Source organism: Balaenoptera acutorostrata, chromosome 17, assembly GCF_949987535.1.
Source record: "Balaenoptera acutorostrata chromosome 17, mBalAcu1.1, whole genome shotgun sequence".
NCBI classification, from domain to species: Eukaryota; Metazoa; Chordata; class Mammalia; order Artiodactyla; family Balaenopteridae; genus Balaenoptera; species Balaenoptera acutorostrata.
This window is the reverse complement of record NC_080080.1, coordinates 40,209,869-40,235,560: the sequence shown is the minus strand read 5'-3', so window position 1 is coordinate 40,235,560 and position 25,692 is coordinate 40,209,869. Positions and strand designations below refer to the sequence as shown.

The 25,692-nt window shown below is 42.4% G+C and overlaps 1 long non-coding RNA gene across 5 annotated transcripts in view; it reads right to left on the bottom strand.

The window, feature by feature from the left end:
- LOC103001419 (uncharacterized) overlaps positions 1–25,692 on the bottom strand; it is a 63,176-nt gene that overhangs the window by 1,320 nt on the left and 36,164 nt on the right. For 3 of the 5 annotated variants that reach the window (XR_009005764.1, XR_009005767.1, XR_009005766.1), the window contains 3 exons: positions 13,323–13,500; positions 4,564–4,735; positions 1,623–2,629 (listed from right to left, as the gene is read on the bottom strand). This is a non-coding gene — a long non-coding RNA (uncharacterized LOC103001419). The remainder of the gene's footprint in view (positions 1–1,622; positions 2,630–4,563; positions 4,736–13,322; positions 13,501–25,692) is intronic. The other 2 variants (XR_003622673.2, XR_009005765.1) reach the window with 2 other exon arrangements.

Sequence of the window (25,692 nt, the reverse complement as noted above, 5' to 3'; positions counted from 1 at the left end):
AATGAACATGTATATATGAGAAACTAAATCACTTTGCTGTACACCAGAAACTAACACAACATTGTAAATCAACTATACTTCAACTAAAAAAAAAAAAAGGAGAAGAAGTGGGTCTGGGCAAAGACAAAACACAGATGGGGCAGAGAGACTGTCCCGACTCATGCATCTAATAAAAACTTACTACCAGGACCTTGCTGGTGAATTATCTGCATTCCAATAACTTTTTCTCCTGGGTTTTCCTTAATAAAGATAGATTTCTTCATTTCCTGGGACTCCTTCAAGATTATACTGACAACTTCCCCATTAATTACCAAACTACGCCCCATCACAAAATGATTACATTTGCTTCCTACCTAAACACCTCCCCTCATTGATGAAAAGTCTCATTTAAACTAATATGCTTTTAACTTGCTTCATTTCAGCACTTCCATAGAGGCTACTAATGAGCTGACTCCTTGCCCAGTTGGTCCCTCCGCCCTTCCTTGTGTTCTGTTCCAAGACCAATTTAGATCTGTCGGAACAGGAAAGGGGAGGGCTCGCCCTTTGAATCATAGGCTTGGCTGGAGCCTTCTTGAGGGATGAGGACACACGACCTTGAGTCTGAGCCCCCCACAAAAGTGAGACTCCACTTGCAGCTTCCAGAAACACGAAAATTGCCTAAGAGTGCGGCCACTGAAGTAAAACGGCCTCCCAGTTTCGACTGAGCAGCTTAATGAGTCAGGTAATTATACCCAGATTCCCTTTACAGGGGCCTCTTAATTATTATTTAATAAAGAGATGATTCCAGGCTGTAACCCGCGAGGCTGGCGGCATTATAAGCATCTCAGTGGAGAAGTGCCTCCCCTCAGACGTTGTCCTCCTCTGGCAGGGAGACGGGGTGCTTTGAAGGGACCCCTCATCCCTGCTTTTGAGAATATCGTGTGCCAAGCAACTCCTCTTCCTGGCACTGTCTTCTCTGGGGTGTCAGATGGGTCCCTTCACTGGAGTGCTGTGAATCAGGTCAGTCTGTTCCTCTGAGTAACCCTGATCTCATTCTGCTGGCAGCAGGCAGTAGCCTGAGGCCCTGCTGCCTTCTGAAGGCTGTCCACTCATGTGGGCAGGAAGAGCTCCCCTAGTTCGCACTGTGAGCCAGGTTCCGTTCTAGGTGCTCTCGATGCCTGTCTCCTTAAATGTTCACACGGGCCTCTTGATATATATGTCCCTCCCCATTTTACAGATAAGGAAACTAAGACTCACTGGATTGCCCAAGGTCAGACAACTAATGGAACTGGGATAGCTGGGATTTGAACCTACGTCTATATTATTCCAGAGCATAAGGGCTTAACTCCTGTACCATACTGCAGGGGTTAGCCGGCCAGGAAGAAAATTATTTGGACCATGTTTTCTTTAGTAGATTATCAGAGAACTTTGGTAGATTATCTAAGGACATCCATTTTCATCAATATTGATGGTACATCATGCTCTTGGTCCCTAGCCAGGGACATGTATAGTAACCATGGTTTCCGCTTCCCCATCCCAGCAGTATTCATTAGACCAGGGATGGGCCCATCATCCTGGCCAGACCGGTAGGAGTTCTTTCCTGGAAATTTTCAAATTGGAATTGAAGAAAAGAGGGGCCTTACCCACTTTAGTGGTACCAGCAACTAGGTAGATATGGGCTCCAAGGGGCCAGGGGTCATGGTCCAGGCTTGTGGAAAAAGGCAAAGACAATGTTGACAATACACAGAGAAAGAGAAAAAATTCCAATGGTATTCAAGCCCCTGATTCAAATATCTGGGACACAACAGGTGTATTTCCCACAATTCAGCTATGTAAATCAATAAATTTCCCCCTTTCATCCCCAATAGTCCTACTAAAGTTTCTATCACTTGTAATAAAACTGCTCTAATACGCCGTGCTCTGGAATTTGGTCTGCTAAGGACAATGGGGAGCCTCCTAAGGGATTTAATGTGTAGGGCAGAGAGGCAGCTGCGCCATGGTAGAGAGGAAGGGGATGCTGTGAGCAGGAAGCCGGCGAGGAACCTCTTGCAGTGTGGGCAGCGACGGTCCCACGGAGAGATGTTGAGAGCCAGAACCAAGGCGACTGGGGATGGGGTCAAGAGATACTTCGTTGATAGAAGTTTTTAGATTTGATGATTGATTAAAATTGGGAAGATGATATTGGAGATGCCCAAGATGATTCTTAAGTGGATGGTGATGCCATTAGCTGAATGGGAGACACAGGAGACACATTGTACTCAGGGGAGGTGAGTGGTGAAGCAATAGGTAACAAGCGTGACCATGGAGAGTTGACTGGTGTCCAGCGCATGTGGCTCCTTTAAGAGGCATGGTCTGTTCTGGCACCATGACAAAGGTGTGCTCTGGCAATCACCTGCTGGTCACAGCCTCAGTCCTGACTTGCTCATGCTAACCTGTGCCCCACACCCCTTTCCATCCTGCTCTCAGCTCCCAGTCACCAAGTGGTGTTATCTTTGTCCTTGCATCACCTTCCAGATTTGTCAGAACTGGTGTTGTCTTCCTGATAGAACTTCGGCTCCTTTCCATGGGATTCTGTCCTTCCTGCCGCTCGGCTGAACTGAGCTGCCTTGGATACCTCCCCCGCTGGAGTGGTGGGGAAGGATGGCTAGCACTGTTAAAAACAAACAAAGGAATCGTGCTGCAGGAAACTGACTCCAGCCAATTTGGCTGCTTATAATTATTAGGCTTTTTGTGCAGAGTATCTATAGCCTACCCTAGTTAAAGGGAGCTGAGGATTATAGATCTCCTCTACCGCGACTGCCCAACTACGGGGTTGGTTGCATTGGGTAGGTTGCCTCGAAAGCAAGACCCAGACCAAATTCTGCTATACGTACAAATATTTACTAATAAGCAGGCACTACAAACATGCACAATCTGTTTTTCCTAAGTTTGCTCTCTGTCTGACACACACCTTGTATAAAGAGACAATATTCTAGTGGCAGAATTCATCTGGGCTACTGGTCAGAATCAGGCAACAGCCTCATCTGTTAAGTGAGGCACAGAGATCAGGTGGAATCTTAGGCATGGCGAGCCATTATGAAGGGTGTAAGCCCTTGAGCTTGCAAAATCCTTACACTCTGTTCATGTAACCATGGAGAGCCCATATTGTATTTCTAGCTATCCACCATACATTTTTCACCATTCATTTAAACAATGAAAATTATTTCTAAACCCATTATACAGATGAACAAACTCTCTAGTGAGGATGGAAGATAAAGATTGCTGAAACTCTACCCAGAAACAAACCCACGCATATACGGCCAACTAGTTTTTGACAAGGAGGCTAAGAAGACTCAGTGGGGAAAGGATAGTCTCTCCAATAAATGGTGATGGGAAAACTGCATCGTCACATGGAGAAGAATGAAATTGGATCCCTATCTTACACCACTCACAAAAACTAACTCAAAGTGGATTAAAGACTTAAATGCAAGACCCAAAACTATGAAATTGCTAGAGGAAAACATAGGGAGAAAGCCCCTGACATTTGTCTGGGCAAAGATTTTTTTTTTGGATATGACATTAAAAGCACTAGCAACAAAAGCAAAAACAACCAAGTGAGACTATATCAAACTAAAAAGTTTTTGCACGAAAAAGGGAAAAATCATCAAAATACAAAGGAGAACAGGAGAAAATATTTGCAAACCAAATATGGAACAGGAGAAAATATCTGCAAACTGTCTATCTGATAAGGTGTTAATATCCAAAATATAGAAAGAACTCATACAACTCAACAGCAAAAAACCAAACAATCCAATTTAAAAATGGGCAAAGGACTTGAATAGACATTTTCCCAAAGAAGATACACAAATTAAAAATAGAACTACCACATGATCCAGGAACCTTCCTTCTGGGCATATATCCAAAGAAAATGAAAACTCCAACTCAGAGAGATATTTGTGTCCCCATGTTCATCACAACATCATTTACAATAGCCAAGATGTGGAAACAACCTAAGTGTCCATATAAAGAGACTATATAAAGAAAATGTGTATATATATCATATATATGATATACATATATATATGATGTATATGATATACAAACATATATATATATATATATATATATCATATATATATACAAACATTATTTACCCGTAAAAAAGAAGGAAATCCTGCCTTTGCAACAACATGGATGGACCTTGAGGACGTTATGCTAAGTGAAATAAGTCAGATACAGAAAGACATATTTTATGTTCTCACTTATATGAGGAATCTAAAAAAGTCAAACTCATACAAATAGAGAATAGAATGATGGTTGCCAAGGGCCGGGGGTGGGGAAGGTAAGAGGTGTTGATAAAAGGTACAAACTCCCAGCAATAAGAGGAATAAATTCGGGGGATCCAATGTACAGCATGGTGACGATAATTAACCATATCATATTATATATTTGAAAGTTGTTAATCGAGCAGATTTAAAATTTTATCACCCCCAAAAAACAATGGTAATTATGTGAGGGGACGAAGGTGTTAACTAACTTTATTGTAGTCATCATTTTGTAATATATACATGTATCAAATCATCACATTGTACACCTTATACTTACGTATATTATAAGTCAGTAATATCTCAATAAAGCTGGAAAGGAAAAAAGATGGCCGAAGCTCTTGTAGAAGGTACCTCTGGAGCGTGACATCCAGTTAGCATCTATCAAAGCTTACAAACACTCTGGAATGTGTATTCCTGAGCAGGGCACTTCAGATGTTAACAAATTGCTCCTAGGATGTAGATTAAAAGTAACAGATCCAAAAAAAAAAAGTAACAGATACATCTCTCTGTCTAGGCTGAAGTATTTGAAACTAAATTGTATGTATATAATTCATGCCACGTACTCACCTCAGAACCTTTGCAGAAGTATTCTCTGCATACAATGTCTTCACCCCCTTCTCACCCATTTGCCTGGGTAACTCTTACTCAATCTTCAAGATTTAGAATGGCTGTCACCTCCTCCAGGAAGACTTCCCTGATCCTCCACTACCCCAACCAAGGCAAAGTTGAGTGACTCTCACGTCTCCTGTAGCATCTGTGCTAACTTTTCATCATTGAGAATCAACTGGTCTTTTCCCTATCACTTGACTGTAATCCCCAGTCCTTTTATCCCTAGTACCAAGCAGAATACCTGGCCATTAGCACAAACTCAATTTGTTTGTAAAATTGAATTTAACTCAAACAAGAAAACAATTTTGTTTTTCTGTCTCATTGCTTCCCAGCCATGTATTGGAAAAGGAATCACCAGTGATGATTTGTTGGCCAAAGATAGATAACTGATGAGAAGGAAATGAAGGAGACATGGCCCTGGATAGACCGTAAGTATGAGAATAATTTGGAAGTGACCAAACGTAGAGCCATTTTTAGTTTGTTTTTTACTTTAAATGCTCCAAGTCTTCACTGAGTTTGCACTCAGGGCGGGCTCTGGAGCTGGAGTAGCGGCAAATATCTTCTGTACTGGCTGATCTCTGATATTTATCCTGAAGAGAAGAAAGCAACCAGGAACCTTAATCACTTGATGCTTCCCTAGGAGTCCTGCAATTCCTAGTGGAGAGGAGGCTGGTGAGTTGCTGTCTGCCAGACAGAAAGCCCATCAGGAGGCTGCTGACCTCATTTTGTCCAAATACACAGACTTGGACTTGACATTTGCCAAGTGCAGCTAAACAAATGGTGGTAGAATGATGCCCCACCTATTCAGCCCACCTCAAAGTGGCTACACGTGGTTTTCAACGGTAGAAAATAGACCCAGCAGCAATACTGAGATACGGCCCGTTTATTCCTTATAGGGACTCTATTCCTTCGCAGCTGTAGACCTGTGATTTTAAATAAGACCAAGTCTGTACCTCATTGGATATTTTGTCTCATTTAAATAGTGAAGAAGGAGAAAGGATGGCGTGGAATTTATGCATTCAAAATAGGTCAAGTTTACACTTTGGGATTATATGGAAAATACTGTGAGCAAACGACTACTATCCCCAGAGGCTCCAGGAAAGGAACTGGAGGTTGGGGAGGGTCACGATTCCTGTCTCTCTTCTGCACCCACAGCCTCGACATTCTCTCCACCTCAACCCCCTTAGCCCCAAACAACACAAAGTCACGCCAGAATCAGCATTCTGGGCGGGAAAACAATGCAGGACAATTCTATAACACAGAGTGGAAAACCATGGTGCTGGGAAGTAGACTGGGCAGCAGACACCTAGGGTACCCAGCCTGCTTTCAGGTAGAGCTGGATGGGTACGCATGGCCTGGGGCTGGTTATTCTTCCTTGTGGGGAACAAGGGATCCTCTGAAGAACTCTTGGATAAAAGCTCTTTACATGAAAGTCATTCCGTGAACGAAATCTGGTGTGTCTGTGTTCTTTGCTCTGGTAAGTAGCAAAAAATTGTCAGAGATAATAATTAAAGGCCCCCAAGCCCTCATCCGAAATTCAGGATTTCTCAGATTTTAGAAAGGTAACTCAGTAGCTGACACCTCAGGAAATGATCACACGAACATTTCTGCAGCAAATGTATGACTATTCATTCCTCTGTGAAGCTGCAAAGACGACAAAGAGCTCACGTCAATCTGGGTCAAGTCAGAATGATGAAAAACTTTTGGTATTCAGAGCTGTCTGAATCAAAATGTTTGAATAAGAGATCATGGACCTGTAATAACATTTTCCTGAAGGGCTTAGCTGTCTTGAGAAGAGAGACTCTGATTTCCACTACCCCATTTAGGAAGCCACGTGGCAGCACACAGCTTCAGGCTCAGAATCCTGACGTCCTTCAGGTGAACCAGTGGCAACTCCCTCCCCCCTGCATTTCCTTCCCAGGGATTTTAAGACTCTGCGTGTGTCTTTTCATTCTTTCTGCATTGTGCTTAAGGCAGTGTTGGCTTCATTGCTCCCGTGGATACCCACAAAGTGAGGCAAGCCAGGATAATGGTTAAGGGCTAAGACCTTGTAGTCAGAAGGAGCTTGGTTTAAATCCTGCCTCTGACACCTTTTAGCTGTTTGTTGGATACTAGGAGGCTGCTTGACCTCTCTGAACCTCAGCTTATTCAGCTATAAACCCTCGTGCAGGGCTGTTATAAGAATTGAATGAGGCTTTAAGATTGCTGACATTTATGGAATGCTTGCTCTGTACCAAGCACATATTAAGAGTTCTACCTGAAGGGTTATTCTACAAAACAGATACCATCCTTATTTTATAGATGAGGAAACTGAGCCTTGGAAAGCTGGACTAACTGGAGCCATATTGCTATGAAATGGAGAAGCTGGCATTCAACGCTGAGTCGTCTAACCCCTGGTACTCTCAACCACTCTGCTATAATGGCTCATTAGACGGTCGGCGAAATGTTTTGCATGGTTTCTGAAACAGAGTGAACTCTCAATGTATGATAACTACGATATCATAGTAATGATGATGATGTTAAAGGAGAACTGAGTTTAAGCTCAGTCTAGAGGCGGACCATTGAGTGACTTAGTTGTCATTGTCAACGATTACCCATGTGGTGCTCCTGACTTGACAGCCTAGGGATAACCCCCCAGAGCTCTGTCAACATCCTTTGTTTTTTTTTTTATACATTTTCCTAGTCTATAATTTGCTTTTTCATCCTCTTACGGAGTGAAAGATTTTAATTTTTATGAGGTCTAGCATACCAATTTTCCTTTTTTTTTTAGAAATTCACGTTCTTTTATTTATTTATTTATTTATTTATGACTGTGTTGAGTCTTCGTTTCTGTGCGAGGACTTTCTCTAGTTGCGGCAAGTGGGGACCACTCTTCATCGCGGTGCGCGGGCCTCTCACCATCGCGGCCTCTCTTGTTGCGGAGCACAGGCTCCAGACGCGCAGGCTCAGTAATTGTGGCTCACGGGCCCAGTTGCTCCGTGGCATGTGGGATCTTCCCAGACCAGGGCTCGAACCCGTGTCCCCTGCATTGGCAGGCAGATTCTCAACCACTGCACCACCAGGGAAGCCCCTGTCAACATCCTTTTTAAGTAGAGTCTCACATATACCTGGCTCAGGGATTTTTAAAATGTCATCAATCTGTCTTCCATGCCCTCTAGTATAGCACTACTGTCTTAGGTCAGGTTCCTCGGGAAACAGACTCACAGGCAGAAAACTGATTGGCAAGTGCTCTAGGGATCAATGACTATGGGGAATGAAGGCTGAAGGACTGAGCAGAGAGAAGAATTGCACTGCGGTGCAGTCCCAACAAAGACCTCAGTCTATCCCACCCAGAGCACTGGGGCTAAGATGGTCTGTGGTGGGCAGAAATCTAAGATAGTCCAAGATTCCTGCCCTCTGGTGTACATGCCTCGTGCAATTTGTTTACATTGAGTGCAGGCAGAAGCTGTGAATATGATGCACTATCACGCCCATGGTTAAGCTACTAATCAATTGACTTGGAGTTAATAAAAAGGGAGATTATCCGGGGGGGCCTGACCTCAGATGAGGCCATAAGTGGATCTGAGCCCTTCTAAGCATGAGAGGGAATATGGGAAGGGCCACATAGCAGGAAATAGCAGGAAGGCCCTAGGAAGCTGAGAATGGTCCCTGGTTGACAGTCAGCCAGGAAATGGGAGAGCAGTCCTAGAGCCACAAGGAACTGAGTTCTGCCAACTCCTGATTGAACTTGGAAGAAGACCCCCAAGCATCAGATGAGACCCCCAAGCTCTGGCTGGCACCTTGGGTTCAGCCTGGTGAGACCTGAGCAGGAGATCCAGTTGTGCTATGCTTGGACTTCTGATCTGTGAGATGATAAAGGGGTGTGGTTTTTGCTTTATTTTTATAATTAAACTTTTTATTTTGAGATAATTGTACATTCCTGTGCAGTTGTAAGAAACAGTACAGAGAGATCCTTTGTATCCTTTACCCAGTTTCTCCCAAGGGTAACACCTTGCAAAGCTGTAGTATGAGATCACAAACAGAATACTGACATTGAGACAGTCAAGACACAGAGCAATACCATCACTACATCCTGTAGTCCTTTTATAGCCAGGCCCCCTTGCCTCCTGCATCTCCTTCCCCCATTTATCTTCGACTCTCAGCAATCACTAATCCATTCTGCATTTCTGTAATTTTGTCATTTCAAGAATGTTATGTAAATGTAGTAATATAATATGTAACATTTTGGAATTGGCTTTTTTCACTCATCATGACTCCTTGGAGATTCAACCAACTTGTTGTGTGTATCAGTGGTTCATTCATTTTTACTGCTGTGAAGTATTCCATGATATGAATGTACCACAGTGTGTTTAGCCGCTCACCTGTTGAAGGACATCTCGGTTGTTTACAGTTTGGGGCTGCTACCAGAAAAGCTGCTTTGAACATTCGTGTACAGCCTTTTGTTTGAACGTGTTTCCATTTCTCTGCAAAAATTTCTCTGGGATTGAAACTCTGGGTCATAAGGTAGTTGCATTTTTAGTTATTTAAGAGACTGCCAAAGTTTTCCAAAGTGGCTATACCATTTTACCTTCCCACCAGCAATGTATAAGTGATCAGGTTTAATGCCGTCACTATGTTTTATTTTAGATTTTCTGATAGATGTATAGTGATAACTCATTGTGGTTTTAATTTACATTTCCCTAATGGCTAGTGATGTTGAGCATCTTTTCACATACCTATTTACCATCTCTATATCCTCTTCAGCAAAATATTCCTTCATGCCTTTTCCCCCAAATCTAATTGGTTTTCTTTTATTATTTACTGTTGAATTTTGAGAGATCTTTATGTATTCTAGATGCTATTCTTTTGTCAGAAGTATGGTTTGCAAATTTATTGTCTCACTGTCTGAAGGTTGTCTTTTCATTCTCATAACAGGATACTTACAAAGCAAATTTTTAAATTTAGATGAAACTCAATTTTTTTTCTTTTATAGATCATGCTTCTGGTGGCAAATCTAAGAACTCTTTGCTTAGCCTTGGATCCCAAAGATTTTTTTCTGATATTTTCTTTTCTAAAAGTTTCTTAGTTTTACATTTTACATTTAAGCCCATGATCCTTTTAAGTTAATTTTTTAATAAGATGTGAGATTTAAGTCGAGGTTCATTGAAAAAGCTAGCCTTCCTCCATTGAACTGCTTTTGTACTTTTGTAAAAAATCAGTTGGGCATATTTGTGTTAATGTGTTTCTGGATTCTCTATTCTGTTCCATTGGTTTATGTGTCTATCACTCTGTAAACATCACAGCTCTGTCTTAAAATCAGGTAGACTGATTCCTTCCATTGTATAATTCTTTTACAAGACGATGTTAGCTATTCTGGTTCATCTGCATTTCCATATAAATTTTATTTATTTTTATTTTTATTTATTTATTTTTGGCTGCGTTGAGTCTTCGTTGCTGTGCACGGGCTTTCTCTAGTTGAAGTGAGCAGGGGCTACTCTTCGTTGCAGTGTGCGGGCTTCTCATTGCGGTGGCTTCTCTTGTGGAGCATTGGCTCTAGGTGTGCCGGCTTTAGTAGCTGCAGCACGCTGGATCAGTAGTTGTGGCTCGTGGGCTCTAGAGCACAGGCTCAGTAGTTGTGACGCACGGGCTTAGCTGCTCTGTGGCATGTGGGATCTTCCCAGACCAGGTATCGAACCTGTGTCCCCTGCATTGGCAGGCGGATTCTTAACCACTGTGCCACCAGGGAAGTCCCCATATATATTTTAGAATACTTTTGTCTATACCTATAAAAAATCTTGCTAGGATTTTGATAAGAATTGCACTAAACCTGCATTTGGGAGAATTGACCTCTTAATTATGTTGAACCTTCCAATCCATGAGCATGCTATGTCCCCACTTACTTAGATCTTTGGTTTCTTTCAACATTGTTTTCAGTATAGAAGTTCTGTAGATGTTTTGTTAGATTTACACTTAAGCATTTCTTTTTTTTTTTGAGTAATTGAAAATGGCATTGTATTTTGAGTTTTGATGTCCACCTATTCATTGATATATAGAAATAACAATTGCATATACAACTGTATATCTAGAAATACAAATGTGTACAATTTTTGTATGTTTATCTTGTATATTGCAACTTTGCTGAACTCACTTATTTGTTCTAGGAGTTGGGTTGTTTTTGTTTGTATGTTTGTTTGTTTGTTTATAGATTCCATGGGATTTACTACATAGACAACCATGTCATTTGCAAATAGGGACAGTTTTATATCTTCCTTTCTGATCTGTATGCATTTCATTTCCTTTTTGTGTCTATTAATTTGATCAGAACTTCCAATAATATATTGAATAAGAGTGGTGAGAACAAACATCCTTTACCTTGTTCTTGATCTTGGGAGGAAAGTATTCCGTCTTTCACCATTAAGTGTAATATTAGCTGTAGGCTTTTGGTAGATACTTTTCAACAGGTTGAGAAAGTTCCCCTCTACTCCTATTTTCTTCTAAGAGTTTTATCATGAATACATGTTGAATTTTGTTAAAATTTTTTTTTTGCATCAGTCGATAAGACCGTGTGATTTTTCTTCTTTAGCTATTAATATGGTGGATACATTGATTGATTTTCAAGTATTGAACAGCCTTGCATTCTTTGAATAAACCTCCTTTGAGAGGGTGAGAAGGACCATTGGGGAATGCTTTGTTGTATTTTAAGCCATCTGAGAACAAATGGTGAGGAGTTCACCAGGCAGTTAAGGAGGGAAAGAACTTCCAGGGTGAGGCATTACAGTTAAAAGGCACTGAGGCATGAAACTGCCTTCTTTGAAAAAATGCAAATATTTCAGGATGTCTGGAGTGTTGAGTCCCAGAGGGAGAGTGGCAGGAGACAAGGCTAAGATGTAGGCAAGGCAGAGCTCCAAGGCTTCGTATGCTGTGCTCAGGACAGTGGGCTTTCACCGAAGGTGAGGCTGGATGTAGGGAATGATCCAGTAAAGTTCGCCTTTTAGAAACCCCATGAAAAGGGAACTGGAGGGCTGAGCCTAGAGAAGGGGAACCAGTAGGAAGAATCCAGGAAAGGAAGGATGGAATCCTGTATTACCACTAACATTGAACTCATTACCTTCCTTCTTCAAATGCTTCTCCTCAGAGCCCCCTGACTCTCCTTATTCATTTGCCCAAGGCCATCTCCAACTCTTCTTTCTTTTGTATTCTACAGCCAGTCAGTTGGTGGAGCCTCTGTGTCCTCATCCTCTTCTGTCCCTTTGCTCTACTCACTGCCACCAACTCAGTGAAACTGGAATATTCGTATTCTCCTCACTGGCCCCCTACTTCTGCATTTTCTCCACCTCCAATCCATTCTCCATCCTTGCCCCTCTTTTCACCTTTAAAATTCCCTACTCTAATCACATCACTTCCATTTCTACAAAAACTTCAGAAAGGATCTGCTTGATCTGTATCAAATGGAACAGACTCCTGGCTGCCTGGGGGCACGGACTAGGGTCTTAGAGGGACTGCTTTGGAAGGTCTTTGAGCGAAATCGCCTGTGAATTGTCAGGGGACCTCCAATGCAAAGGCAGCCATCTGCAGGGCAGAGCTTTGGTGCCTGAAAAGATACCTTCTCTTTAGCATGCCTGACCTCCACCAAACTGCTCATTTTTTCTTGTAGCCCTCCTCTCCAGCATACTAGCTCAGAACGGGCACACACGGGTACTCAGCATGTACTTGGTGAATTGAACTGAATTGAACGCAGTTCAGCCAGGTTATTGCTTTATTATTATTTGCAATCTGATCTGCATTTCTGGGACTTTTCTTCTCCCTGCTCCTACGTACCTCCCTTCTCTGTGCTTTACTGTTCTTGGCTTGGATTTATGGGAGGCAGGAGCCCTGGCTGTCCTATGGCCACTCAGGACCCCTGGACACTGAGTCTGTGCACCAGGATGATCCTGCCAGGCTCTCGGGGCACTTTTTGGTCTAGGTTGTGACAGTCTTAGGGACGGGGACTGACCTGTCTTTGTGATGAGGGTGGGGGGCATGACACTCCACTCCCTGCTAGCCCAGAGACAGAAGAGTTTTTATTTAGTAAATGAGTGCTAATATTTGGTTACATGCGAAGCCCTCAGGAAGTCATTCCAAGAACACAGCGGACATCCCAGCCTTCAAGTTCCCTGATCCAGTCTCTCACAATCCCCAGCCACACACCTGAATGCCAAAGACTGGAGTCTTTACCTTCCTCCACTATCTTCCTTTCCAATCTGCTCCCTAAGCCCTCTCTGAGCCCCTTTTATGTCCCTGCACAGCCCAGGCATCCCCTCTTGGCATTATCTCTGCCTGACTCCCCCCTCTTCCCCTCCTCCTGTTCCAGGTCGTTTGTTCAAACCTGCTGTATCTCCATTTATAATAGCTATTAGGGAATTCCTCTCCAATCCCAACCCTCTCTGCCTTTAATTACTATCTGCTCACCTCTTGATCATGATGACCTTCTGGTCTTGGATCACCCTGCCTCATGTGTCAGGAATAATGGTAGTGGTGTCAACGGTGAGAAGAGTGGCCTCAGGGTGATCCAAGGGAGTTGTGAGGATGTGCTGGATGCTTGATTGAAGGACAAGAGGTCTTCAGAGTGGAGGTTTCTAAGAATCACCTTTGGGAGAGAATAGAAAAACACAATGGCAGATCCCAGATTTAGCTCCCACCCTGTAAAAATCAAACCTCTACTAGTATCACACCCAATCCTCCAAGACTGGCAGTGGAAAAAGAGCCTTTATGTGGATAAGGTGCCTGAATCTCATGGCCACGACTCCCAGGGAAGAGGTCCTCTTTAATTTCCTGCCCAAGCCCTGCCCATAATGCTACTCTCTGTATCCAGTCCATCCAATGAGACCATGTTGGAGAATAGACACCCCTTAACCAGAGCACTTAGACTTCAGACAGCCTGGGCTCCCCTACTGTGTGATCCCATAACATCAGCATTTCCCCCAAACAACATAAAGGGCCATTTGAGTGTAAATGAGCATAAATGGCTGTCACTGGTCTGCATTCCCTGGACTGTCTCTATGTCACTCATCCCCATATTCTAGATCATAGTTCAGAGACTGCTACAAGATTGATGCCCAATAAATATCTGTTAAATGAATGAATGAATGGATGGGATGGATGGATGGATGGATGAATGAATTTTGCTTATGGCTCAAGGATAGCAAAAGAGAAAACAGACCCAGAAAGCTAGCTGTAACTAAGGAATCTGGCTTACAAAGTGTAACTTACTCATCTCCAGCTTGTGTTCCTCTCCAGGGTCTCTCTGCCTAGCTTCTGGCATATCCCCACATCTCTCTCTCCCTTTGCACTTGGTGCACTCCAGCACAGCTAGACTTCTCAAGACAGACCCACAGGGAGAGAGAGACAGGAGTTCCCTCCCATGGTAGGCTGAATCTGCTAAGTTTCCAGATTCTGTATGAAGGGCTACATCTTCTCTGGATAATAGTCCACTCCTTTAGGGGTGTGTGCTTCCTCTAGGTCAGAAAGGAAAAGAGCTTTCACCTCCCTTGGCAACGTTCATTAGTTTCTCCTAAAGTATTCTACTGAGGATTAGCAAGAAAGAGTAGGTGATCCACTAACAGTGCCTGCCACGGTTGTGGCCAAGAGGAAAGATAGTTTCTATGGTGCATATTTGCCTATGGCCTCAGCAGGACAACCTGTCTTTATAAAACAAATAAATCTAAGATCCACACTTAGGGGGGATTATTTCCTACTTATCCTTTAAGGAGTTAAGGTTTCCATTGGCAGCCTTCACATGTACTATTCCCCTACAGAGACTTGGGGAGGGACATTTTGTGTGTCCTTTTCTGTTGTGATTTCTTTTTCTTCTGAGATGTAACAGAAGCTGAAGGAAGCAACTGCAACAGGATAGTGTTACTTAAACCCAATTCAGTCATTATTATTTTTGTAAATTTTAGAATTTTATTATGAGCCTTTAATGGGATGCTACGCTCTTTGGCAAGCATCGTTCCTGAGCTCTGGCAATGGTGATGGATAAACCAGGGACAGTGTATCCATCCTGCTTCTTGTTCTCCATGGGTCTGAAACACATCTTCCAATGGGTCCCAAAGGGAGTTTGGCTCAGCATCTACACCAGGACTCTTGATATTAGAGCTCTTCTTGGGAAACCAAGAATCGAGGGCAGCCGCTGGGCTCCTTTCTTTTCAAGAAGTATTTTCTTCACAGCACCCACCCACTAGAGCCGTGGGTGATGGCAGCTAAGGAAGGGCCTGAGTGGGTTTAAGTGGGTTCTAGGATTGAAGCAACACAGACACGTTGTGCAGAGGAGGTGGAGGACAGTCTTTGTTCACCAGCCCCTGGCAGTGAGCTACAGATCCAGAGCAAAAACAGCAAAATGCCGTGGAGGGCAGAAACCAAAGGTGGGGGGACAGACAGCAGTACAGATGAGGGGAAGGAGTCACCAACAGGAAAGAGATGGGAGAGGTGACAGAGACTGAGCATATGTGCCCAGTGAAGTCGAATATTTTCTTTGGAGGTTCAAATTATCCCGTGAATTTTTTTCTAGTACTTTTCCATATCTCTGGGACCAAACATGTGCATACGACATGTCTAAAACTGATATGTTTAAAGCAGTTTTTGGAGAAGCAGATAGAGATAAGCTTCCAACTTTTAAACATGGGAAGGGAGGATTTCTCTCTGACTCAATAATGTGACCAGTTCATTGAAACAAAGCAAGCATCAATGCATCCCCTTGCGCAGAATGTTTCAGCTTACCTTCATACACTGTCTCCAGCTGTTTCTCAGACTAAGGACTGTTTATTCTTTTTTAAATTAATTAATTAATTTACTTTAAATTTTTGGATGCATTGGGTCTTTGTTGCTGCACATGGGCTTTTCTCTAGTTGTGGCGAGCGGGGACTACTCTTTGTTGTGGTGCCCGGGCTTATTGCTGTGGCTTCCCTTGTTGCAGAGCACGGGCTCTAGGCACATGGGTTTCAGCAGTTGTGGCACGTGGGCTCAGTAGTTGTGGCTCGTGGGCTCTAGAGCGCAGGCTCAGTAGTTGTGGCACACGGGCTTAGTTGCTCTGTGGCATGTGGGATCTTCCCAGACTAGGGCTTGAACCTATGTCTCCTGCATTGGCAGGCGGATTCTTAACCACTGAGCCACCAGAAAAGTCCCCAAAATTGGTCATATACTTCTAAATGAATATACTATGTCCATGTAAAAACACACAAAAAATGGGTGTTTTAAAAGTTGAAATTTTACAAGCAAAAATTCCACTACTTTCTCGCACCCCAAAGGATCGCCATAGACACCCCACTTTGGAGACCCCTGGCACAGACACAGGTCCTCTGTGGATTCAGAAGAGCAAGGGTTACTACTGACCGTGCCTGCAAGGCACTGGATAAGTGGACCAGCATCCCAGTGAAAGATGTTTCCAGAGTACGGAAACACACAGGGATGTCTGAATGGTGTTGGGGGACAGTGAATGAACCATGGGTCTGGAAGTGACTGAGATTCTGGGCCTCAGTGTTAGAGCTAATAATAGAAGTATGGTAGCCAGGAGAGGAAGCTAGTCTTTGGGGAAAAGATAAATAATGTGAAAAGCAGCCATCTGAGGGGAGCTAACCTTATACAGGGTGAGCAAATGACAGCTGACTCTGGATTTCATGTCAGCGTGGGAGAAGAACATGAGATTTTGGTAGGTGCCACTTAAGGCAGATCTTGTGGTGTGGTTTGAAGAGACAAGTCAGGAGTTCCTGGCTCAAAATCTCCCCCCTCCCCCAGGGACTGTCACACTGCCTGAAATTTCTCTTTTGAAAATTAATCATTGTCAGTTAAAGGGCTGGAAGCCCCAATTAAAACACAATCCCCCCCCCCAACAGAAGTAAGGTCTTCATTTTTTGTGAGTTAATACCTCAAAGGGGACAGGTTGCTGAGAGGAAAACACTATAGAAATATAGTGGGGAAGCTGGAGGTGAGAGAGAGTAGGAACCCCAAGAGGAGAAAAGGTTGTACTAAACAGGAGAGGTGAGAGGGCATGGGATCTACTGAAGGGAATTTTATGCTCATAATCTGCACGTGGCATCTTGGATTCTGCACTGAATTTTATATGTATATGTTTATAAATTACATAGCATATAATTAATATATACAATTATATATATTAACCACCTTATGAGAAAACACACACATACATATATTACATAATGCAATCATATATAACACACACATAAAATGTATAATTATATGTAATATGTCTTTTTGAGTATATATAATATATATATTTCTGAATTTTCTTATAATTTTTCTCTTGTGAGAAAACAGGTATACATATATTTGATATATAATATAATTAATATATATAATTCTATTCAGTTGAAATGATAAAAAGAATAACATAATTATTATACTATAATTATAAATATAATTATATGTGTCATATGTGTGTGTTTTCTCACAAGGTGGTTTCCAGCGAGAGAAAAATTATAAGAAAACTCAGAAATAACCATTTTTCCGGATATAAGTAGTTTTAACCATTTATTTTCTAAGCCTAAAAGCAAGAGAAGAAATCATAAGGGAAAGGATCCAATAGATTTAAATAGGTAATTTCAAAATTCTGTAAAAAAGGGAAAACACCACCAAAATTAAGATTGAAAGGCAAACTGACGAAAACATTTGCAGTAAATACAACAAAGAGTTGCTCTCTTCGCTGTATAAAGATGTCAAGCATTTCAATGAGAAAAACACAAAGAACTCAATATAAACAGGCAAGGGTATTATACAGACAATTCATAAAAGAGGAACTCTCACTCGTCATTGATTACAAGGACCATGAGGAAGGGACCATGTCTGTGTGTTCACCATTGCAGCCCCAGTGCCTGGGTCAGTGCTGAGTCACCTATTCAGTAAATATTTGTTGAATGATTGATTTAATGAATGAACTAATTAATACAAGAAAAAGTCAATCTTGAGGTAATCAAAGGAATGAAAATTAAATTTTTTTTTGTCCATCACTAGAGCAAATACTTTCTAAATGGAGTAATATCCAATGAGTATAGTAATTAAGTATAGTGAAAGGACTTTCTCATGGGAATCGATGGTGACGTCATAGGAAAGCAATCACCTCCTTCTTATGCGTGGGAAGATCACACCTCCTCATGCTGCCTCACCTCCTTGGAGTCAGAACTAGCTGTGTAACTAGTTCTGCCCGTTGGGTTATGGGCAGAGGTGATGTGTGTTACTTCTGGACTGAAGCACTTAGGAACCTTCCTCTGAAGATGTGATCGCAGAAGAGGCCCCCGTTGGGAAGTTGGAGCCAAAAGACTGAACAGCCTGGATTGCTGAATCCACAGAAGGAAGACGGCAGCTTCAGAGGGTAACCTGAACCCAAAGATGATTTTGTATGTCTAGGAAGTAAATTCTTATTTTGTTAGGTCATTGAGATACTAGAGCTGCTTTTACCGTGGCACACCTCACCTATTTTGATTAATATACTTATTTCATTCTGTTCATGAATATCTATTGAGCTAAGCACCTACTATCAGACAGACCCAGAAATTCCATTTATGAGGAATAAGAAAATCATCCTAAATATGGAAAAGGATATTTATACATGAAGATGCTCATTGTAAGGTTATTTTAAAACCCAGCATTTCCATAATAGAACAGCAAAAGAAAAACATTTCACATGCACTTAGTAGATATTTATAAAGAAGATGTAATAACATGGGAAAATATTTGTGACTGTCATCCTCCTAAATTTCCTATACATATAAAAAAAAGACTGAAAGAAAAAACACTGGAAATGTTGAAGTGTGGTTTTGTTGAGTAATGAAAATTATGATCATTTTTCCTGCTTATTTCTTTCTACAGTTTAAAATTTTCTAAATATTTAAAAGTAAATTGGTATCAATTTTCATAATGAAAAGCAATCCTTCTCTCCCAATGTTTAGATTTATAACAAATAGGTCATTTTATTATATCTTATTGTTAAGATTTTTCTTAATTTTGGAAACAAATCTTTCCCAAGTTGATGTAAAATCCAAATGGTGGATGATCTTTATATTTTTTGCTCCTTTTTTGGTGTATATGCAGAAATTGCAAGTTTTAAAGAAAAAAAATTCTATCCGTCCATCTCTTTTAAAGGCATTGCAGACTGCTTATTGATGTTTTAAAAATAGAATCCGATCTTGAGCAAGACCCTCCTCCTCTCTGGAGCCCATTGTCTTTGTCTGAACAATGAGAGGCTGGGTCTAATGATCTCTTAGACCCCTGCCAGCTCTAGCTGTCAAGTGAAATAAGAAGTTAATAAGTTCATATGTCAGAGGTGTCATTCAAGCAGGTTTTGGAAAACACTTGTTTCATTAGTTTTGTGAACAGGTATCTATGGAAACAACTTATATTTGTACTCAAGGGAGATGAGAATGGGAATCATTTATGAATTTATCTCCATACAATCTTCACAAAGATAAGCTGTGCTGGAGCTAAGCTTCTAACAGCCCGTACCGGAAGATGCAGTTTTACACCCTTCTTAGTAGAATCAAGTAAAAATCATCCTGATCAACTGAGATATCATCAGAGTTTCAGAGACTGGAAGGTTTCATTTGAAATTAAACCACGAGGATCTGGAGAGTCACAGCATTCACTAGACACAATTTTTTAAAACTTGAGGAAAACAGTCTGGAATGGTGGCAGAACTAGCCAAGTAACCATGGAAAGCAGGAGAGAAAAACTAGATGCAAGCAGCATCATTTTTCATTCAACCTGGGTCATTTTTATCCAGTGATTCTGGAATGACCCACTCACTTCCTAATTAGCTGCTCCTCTCTGGGCCTGAGCTTCTGCATGTAGAAAATGAGGGACCTGAACCAGATGACATCTAAGGTAGCTAATAATACGAAGATTGAGCTAGCGTTTAGTATTTTTGCTATCAGGTGATGACCTTCATCACTGATTAAAAAAAAAACAAAACCCAGGTTATGTGCAAAGAGGTACTTCTATGCTTTGATATTGTCTAACAAGCAGAACTGGTATCTTCCAGTTAACTGTTCTTGACTCCTAGCTGTGTTGTTCAGGACTCTGGCCGCCAATGACAAAAGCTGAACGTGATTTAGCTTAACTGGAAAGGGGGAGCCTTGGCTCACGTAACCAAATCGCTGAAAGAACGTGGGCCAGGTGACAAAGGACAATGGATTCAGGGACTCAAACTCCGTCAGGACTCTCCATGCCCTTTGGGTGTCAGGGGCTAGACCAGTTTCACCATATCGTGAGGAACATGGCTATGGACAGCTCTGGGCTCACATTTCTGCAGCTTAGGACCAGAAAGGAAAATTAGCTCTCTTCTTCAGGTAAGTCAGGTCAAGACACTGACTGCACAGCTTGGGTCACCGCCCGGCACCTGAGTCAGTCACCATGCCCTGAGGCAGGAAATACGATGGTCTGCCTCGTCGTTTGCCCAGTCTTTGTTGTCAGGAAGATTTGAGTATATTATTAGGAGTTGAAGGAAAAGATGCTGAACAGGCAAACATAGCTGCTGCACTGGTTTTCTATTTCTTGCCATGCAGCAAGTTATCACAGACTTAACGGCTTAAAACAGCCCTCATCTGTGAGTTCACAGTGCTATAAGTCAGAAGGTTGTGCTCGGCACGACTGGCTTCTCTGCTCAGGATTTCACAAGGTTAAAGGTGTCCACGAGGTTTTGTTCTCCTTGGTAGCTCAAGGTCATCTTCCAAAGTCACGTGGTTGTAGAGTATTCAGTTCCTTGTGGTGTACACCTGAGGTCCCCATTTCTTTGGTGGCTGCTCTCAGCTCCTAAAGGCCACTCACATCCTTTGCCACACGGTCCCCTCCATCTTCAAGCCAGCCAGTGCTGAATCTGTCTCACTCTTCGAGTCTTTTTCACCAGGAAGAGCCCAGGTCCTTTTAAGGTTTCATCTGATTAGATCAGCCCTGGCCCCAGGATAATCTCCTGATCTTAAAGTCAACTGATTTGACACCTTAGTTACATCTGCAAAATCCCTTTGCAAGAGTACCTAGCTTAGTGTTTGACTGAATAACTAGGAGAAGGTAGATACTGGGGGAGGGGAGGGTGGGGATTGGGGACCCCCCTTAGAATTCTGCCAACTACCACTGCTACATGAGCTTAGGAAGTTTAAATAATCCGTCTTGAGTAGACCTATTTCAAAAGGCCAATCATTCCAAGACTAAGTCTGCCTAACTCTTGGGCAACTAATTCATTTATCAGACTGGTTGCTTGGCTCATGTAATCAAAATAACTTGATTAAATAGATTTTTTAGTATTAATCTGATTGCCAACTTTAGGAAGATGGAATGTAAACTAAAAAACAGAGCCTACTTACTTAAAAGCATGTTTTAAACACTTTCTGCATGCTCCTGCTCTAGAACATGAACTGCTTGATCCCCTAAATGCAATTCAGTCCCCCTGTTATACACCTTCACGGAACCCTATTCTTTTCCCTTGCAATGCTCCTCAGTGCTTATTCAATACCAGTGCTACTAGACTATATACTGATGATGCAGAATCTGTGTTTCCTGTTTAATGCATAACATAGCATAGTGCCTGGCACATACGATAAATATTTCTAGAACAAAGAGGAGGGGTGTCATGCCATGCCTCAGTGTGTACTTCTGTGCTTAGGGCCATGCCAGCACATAGCAGGTGTTCCATCAAAGTGAAAGGAAGGGAGAGAAGAAGGGGAGAGAGGAGGAATGGAGGACACAGCGCTGGGCCTTTCAAGGAAAACAGCTAACTTGTATCCTTCTGACTTGATCAAACAGTACAATTTCTCAGCATTTTACTTCCAAGAAAAATTGTATGCGGTGATCCAACTATTTCAAACTGTTTTTGAAACTCTCCAAGCCTATGGAGCACAAGGGGCAAAGGGTCCTCACACCAAAGGTTGGCGTCACTGCACCCTGAGGGCGTTAGCGGGGCCGGGCTCCAGACCGAGGGACTGGCCGCCAAACTGTTGGGTCCGTCTGCTTTACCCCGAGCACAGACACTTGCCCACTTCAGGACTCTGCACATGTGGACGGGCCTGGAGTCAGTTACTCCTGGAGCAAAGCAAATACTCTCCTCCCCAGGCCAACAGCACACAGGCAGGAAGGCAACCCTGACTCACAGAACCTGGCACTGACTATAGAAGAGAGTTCTTACCACTCCGGGAGGTCAATCTCACTTATATATTAACTATCCCCCTGGCCCTGGGGATCTGGCTTTGGAGAGGGTCTCAAGATTTCGGACATCTCAGAAAAAAGCATATATTCTGTGTCCAAAATGTTGATTAAAATGTACAAACAGACTGTCTTCGCTGAAGGAAATTTGGGAAGTGCCTTCCAGGGTCATTGTCAATGACCTTGTGTTGGTCTTCCCTGCCAGCCCCTCCTCACCCCCTTCTCCCCAGCCTCACTCACAGCTCTGCCCCTCTTTTAACCTTGTGGTTGAAAGTCTAACAGACAAGCGCGCACACGTTCTCCTATCTAAGTGATGTAAGATGTTCTACCTTTTGTTTCCCTGATGCATCAATGGGAAGGAAGCTATTCATAGACCCAGGAACAAGTGAGGGACCATTGGGAAGGATGGGTTTTCAAATCTCTATCCCAGATCATCCTTTCTCATTCACTTGCTTATTGTGATTGGCTGAATGTTTGTGGCCTGCAAAATTCATCTGATGAAGCCCAAACCACCAAAGTGATGGTATTTAGAGGTGGGTCCTACAAGAGGTGATAGTCATGAAAGTAGGACCCTCAAGATGAGATTAGTGCCATTTTAAGAGGAGAAAGAGGGAGATCTCAATCTCTCTTCACATGCATGCACAGGGCATAGGCCATGTGAGCACATAGCTAGAAGTGTGTCTGTCTGTCTACAAGCCAACAAGCAGGCTTTCACCGGGACCTGAATCTGCTGGCACCTTGATCTTGGACTTCCCTGCCTCCAGAACTGTGACCAATAAAGCCACCCAGTCTACGGTACTTTGTTATAGCAACCCGAGCTGGCTAAGACACTTATATTGCTGCAATTAATTATTTGTTTGATGACAGATTCCTTCCCTTACATTACAGCTCTCCAAGAGCTAGTCTTATTCACCTTTGCCCCTCATGGTGCCTAAACGCAGGTACCTGACTGTATAGATGCTTATTAAATGTTTGTTAAACCTTAAATTCTGTGCTAAGGAGTTTGGACTTGAACAACAAAAACAATTGGAGTTTTTGAATGGGGAGTGTTATTAGCTGTGTATCATCAAGCAAATGACTTGTCCTTTGGAATCTCAGGTTTCTGGTAAGAGGAATTAGGTTGTCCAAGGGAAAAAAGATGTGCAAATTCTCTGAACAGCATAATTCATTGCATAACTGTATGAGAGCCATAGCATTTCGTGTTTGCCTTTCTGCACTCCTCACAAGGCAAGAAAATCTGCTAAAAGACCACTCTGTGACGCTCATTTTATTTCTGTTTATTTAAGCTGGACTACCCTGTGACTGAGTAATTCTCTCTAACCGTATGCTGTTGCTGCCTAGGCAGAGAAAGTGTCCAAATGTGGAGGGGATTTGAAACCCTTTATTATGGGAAAAAAATCTCCCATCGTGCCTTGCAACTTTACTCCTAGGCAATAAATGCAGATTCCTTTCTAAATAGTTTAAAATTCACTTTGCAATCCAAAAACTACTGAAGGGGATGAAACCTTGAGTTTAAATGTGTCAAATATGCTTTAGCAGCAAAAAAGGCTATTGAAACACAGACACACACACACACACACACACACACACACACACACACACACCCATGCTTGCTCCTGTTGTTGCCATTCTATCCTGAGGATTACTTAGTTTAGAAAGCCCACAATGCACTAAACAATTCCTATAAAATGTCCTAGCTGGGGAGTTAGCTATGTGATAAGGATTCCCATATATGGGAGTGTGTGTGACTAAGCTCTGAGAGAAAATATGGCAGAGACGGCTGGCTACAAATCTGGGATAATTCCCTGAGAAGGAAAAAAAGAAGAAGGAAGGATAACAAAACCCGCGGTGCACAGGAAATGCCTGGCTCACAGAAGGGTGAGCACATTTGTGTGGGAAAACGCACAATCTGGCCAGCGCCAGTTCCCAGTGGAAAGATGTCTTCAAAATGCTCTCTCCCCATTTGCACCCTTTCAGATGCCTAAGAGCCTCTTCGGGGACTTTTGAAAGAGACCCTGGCCCTTCAGACCAGGACATTTTGAACAGCCTTTCTCACAGGCTTAGCTCTGTGCTCCTTGCAAACTGCTAAATCCCTCAACCTCTAAATTTTGTTTTGAAGTCATAAATTTCTCTCCAGGCCTCTTGGTTTTCAGAAACCAGCACAGCATGTTTCATTTGTGAACAACTGGAAGAAAGCAGATTTATTGACAATTTTTTTTTAAAGATTTTTTAACTTTCATTGGCTTTTAATTTTACATAAAGGTATGCCCCCTCTGCCAGATGTAGGAAAGTGCAATGGAATTAGAGTAGCTTAATCCTCAGAATTGCACTGGTTTGCTAGTCTAAAAATATCTCGACCAGCTAAAATGTTGGGCTGAATTAACAAAATATAAATGAGGAGAAAGGAATGTAATATCCCTCACTTAGCTTCAAATATTCAGCTGCACGAGTGCATTTAGGGGTTCATCTACTAGTAAGTCTACTGGTCCCTGCCCGATTTCCCCACAGACAGGCCGCTGGGGGTGGGTTCAGGGGGACCCAGATCACAGCCCCAGCCCTGCCCCTTGCACACATGTATGTTTGGGGCAAGTCACTTCACTGAACCTCAGTGTTCTCACTTGAAAAGTGAGAAAAAACAAGAAATCTTTCCCCAGAGATGGGTAAAGATTAAATGAGATGACAAATGTGAAGCATTGATCACTAAGTTCTCACCAAATGAACACCTGTTGTTACTAGGTCATCTGTCTCTGCATAGGCACCACTTTGGAGGACAAATTGATCAGTGGGCTCCCATCAGCTTTTAGTATTTCTGCTCTAAACCAAATCTGTAAGGGTCAATACATTGTAAATGTTAAAGCCAAACATGAGTTTCTTTGGAAACTCAACTTAATGCACACAATCTGAAGAACCTTGAAACCATTCACAGGGTTTCAATACTTAACCACATATATTTTTAATATATCAGTCGATATCCTTATATCAATCTTTCTTGTAAGTCCCAGGTTGAGTGTCAAGATCACTGCCCCCATCACCCACCCCCTTGGTAGGCTGGTGGCTAGAAGCAGCTCATGGCCCAGGTAGAGTTGCTATCAATCCTCTTCATGTCTGTTGTCTCATTCCTGCTCATGTTAATATGTTAATTCACATTTCTTTCCTTTTCTTCCGTTTTCTCTCTCTCTCTCTCTCTCTCTCTCTCTCTTGCCCTCTCTCTCTCTGGTACTTAGAGACATTAAGTTTTCAGACTAATGCTGCTACTACTACATTTCCTCTTTATAGTGACTGCCTGGGTTCAAACCCTCTGTTATGTAAATCTCTTAACCTCCTTGTGCCTCCATTTCCCTATCTGTAAAATGACCTGAAGCAAGAAAAGACCTGCTTCCTGACCATGTTAGAAAGGGACATCCATTTGTGCTGTGTTCGAGGGCCACGAGGCACAATGGAAAGAGCGAGAGCTTAGACCTGGAGGAGCCTCCTTCAAATCTCAGCTCAACCATGTTCCAGCTGTGTGGACGTGAACAGTTATTTCATGTCTCTTGGCCTGATTTCTCATTTGTAACACAGAGCAGCAGACTGTTGCTGCTTACCCCATATCCATTTCCTGTTTTTTTTTTTTTTAACCAATAAAACCCTGATTTTGTTT